Below are 2,674 nucleotides of genomic sequence, written 5' to 3'. Positions count from 1 at the left end.
GGTGAAAGTGGAAGGCAAGTAGTTGAAGATCCTTTATTTATAAAGAGAGGATATAATCCAAATATAAGACATAAGAAAAAAAAAAAAGGAGAACAAAAAAGGTTAATGCTAACAATTGGCGTCATTTGTGGGAATTAGAATGTTGAAGGCACTCACCTAGAATAGTGAAAAAAATTAAATTTAATAATTTAAAATTTTCAATACAAATTGCATTTTAACCATCTTTAATAAAAATTATATCATTTAGTGAAATTGTTTCATTTTAGAAAAAACAATAGAATTAATATGCTTTCGAAAATTTTTTTATATACTTTTTATGAATGGATGGATTTTGTTATTTTAATTATTGTGATATTGTTTTATTTCTATTAGTTTAACACAATTGTGTGAATTAAAATTTTGATTATTTTTTATATTATGCAACATTATTTCTAGATTTTCAATTTAGAAAATTTATATATATATATATATATATATATATTGACTATAAATTTATTCTTCTCATCGATTTTCTTTAATTTTTTTAATTTTTTTTTTTGCAAATTAAAAAATTCATTAACAAATTAAAATTTTAGTTTGAAGAACATAATTAGAAAAATATGTATAAAATACAACGTAGATTAATATATTTATATTTAATATTTAAAAATAATTTTTATATATTTAACCACATAATATAATATTTTTATTTATCAATTTGAAATCTTTTAATTGTGAATATCATCAATAAAGAAATTAATTACTAACTAAATAATAAAATATAAAATGAATGATTTCCAAATAGTATTAAATGTGAAAGAGATTTTATGCCTTTCAATAGTTAATATTAGGATGTAATATAATTTTTGTTTCGAATAAATATCAAATATTGAAATAAAATATATTTTTTATTTCATTTTTTTACTTATATAAACCTACCATAACCATGTATCAGATTATTGGAGATAACTATATTGGGGATACCATATCCTATAGAAAATAAATTTTTAGGATTTGCCTATTAAAATGATATCCTATATGATATGCATATCATATTCTATTTTATACTGTCAATCAAATATACTAAGAGAGATTTTTTTCTTTTTTTTACAATAAAATATCTTATGGTTTCACCTATAAATATGTGCGATGGAAAAGCCCATCTTACTCTACTACAAACAAGGCCAACACTATACTTACAAATCAATATATAGATATGGAGAAAGCTTCAACTAAGTTTGTTTTCTTGGTTGCTCTCTTAATCATTGCTTCATGTTAGTTTCTTTTCTCTTCGTATATTAATATTTGGTTAATTGTTTTATGTTACATTTGGGTATAGTATATGTGATGAAATTAATCATATGGTGGCAGGTTTTCCAATGGGAGGTGAAGCAAGAAGAGTAGTCTCATGGCGTTGTAGTGTTCCAGACGACTGCAAATTTCTTTGTCCAACTTGTCCTCCTTGTAAATGCATCAATCATGTGTGTGACTGTGATATTAAGAAGCTCACACTCGAAACCATCATTGGACAGCAAGGAAACTAACTCAAGTGTTTCTTTGCATTATATATCACATTGATGAGCATATGAGATGTGCAATCAATAATAAAAATAAATAAAAGATGATGGCTACTGTTTCAATTTCATTTTTCTTCTTTATTTAATAAAAAAAAGTTGAAACTGTTATACCTCGATCCCTATTAGATAACCATGCGGGAATTGTTGGCATTGTGCTAGCTAGATACAGGTCCATCTAGCTTCACTAGAGTTAGACGGACTTCTTCACTGCACAAAAGGATGTCCGAACAAGTGGCCCAAGCACACTCCTCCAAAGCTTAAGTTAGAATCTAGTAAGAGTGAATTCAACTTTTTGAATGGCTATGTTCGCATGTACCTTTTTCATGCTTTTGGAGGGGTTCGTATAGAACATATGGCGTCATTGTCACAACGTTGATTGTCCATTCACGCCTTTCTTACAATGATGATCATCGTCGTGGTGGATACTATGCCTTAATAAGGTAGTCAATTGCCATCATCTTAGCGTGGATTGGGTAATCATACTTGTTAGAAAAAATAGGCTAGTCCAATCTAAGGTAATCACCTTAGAGGGTGAGTGAATAGGGTGATGATCTCTTTTTTCAAATTTAAATTGTATGAATGCAAGAGACAATTATATGCAAATATATAATAAAACAATATAAAAACAATTGCATATAAAGTAAAAGAATAAGGAAAAGAGAATGCAAACACAATATTTTTATAGTGGTTCGACGCAACTTGGCCTACATCCACTTTCCTCTAGCTTCCATCCCAAGCTTGAGGTTCCCTAATTTAAGGCTTCCAAACCAAGCCTTCAAGCAATAAAATTGGATTATGGTTCCAATCCATCCTTTTGGACTTTTGGCTTCAAACACCATTTACAAACCTCAAGAGATACTTCAATCTTGAATAACCCCTCAAGTGATACCCCACACTTGAGAATCCCTAAGTGATATCTCACACTTAGATTCTTCCTCTCAAATATTTACAAATAAAGATAATAATGGATCTCACAAAATCCTAGTACAAAACTTTAGGACTCAAATGATACAAGAAAGCTAGGATTGAATGGTGCACTAATGATATGCAAGCTTTAGAATAATGGTGCACTCAAAACTAATCTCTCTCAAGGCTCAAATATATTCAAGAAAGGTTTA

At 28.5% G+C, this 2,674-nt stretch overlaps 1 long non-coding RNA gene across 1 annotated transcript; it reads left to right on the top strand.

Annotated features, from left to right (window-relative positions):
• Positions 1-1,169: 1,169 nt before the first annotated feature.
• LOC109122904 (uncharacterized) lies at positions 1,170-1,619 on the top strand. Its single transcript, XR_002030423.2, has 2 exons — positions 1,170-1,253; positions 1,351-1,619. It is a non-coding gene; the product is annotated as an uncharacterized LOC109122904 (long non-coding RNA).
• Positions 1,620-2,674: the final 1,055 nt, after the last annotated feature.

Source organism: Vitis vinifera, chromosome 7 (genome assembly GCF_030704535.1).
Source record: "Vitis vinifera cultivar Pinot Noir 40024 chromosome 7, ASM3070453v1".
Taxonomy (NCBI): domain Eukaryota; kingdom Viridiplantae; phylum Streptophyta; class Magnoliopsida; order Vitales; family Vitaceae; genus Vitis; species Vitis vinifera.
The sequence above is the reverse complement of the archived record's forward strand: the minus strand, read 5'-3'. Positions and strand labels throughout refer to the sequence as shown.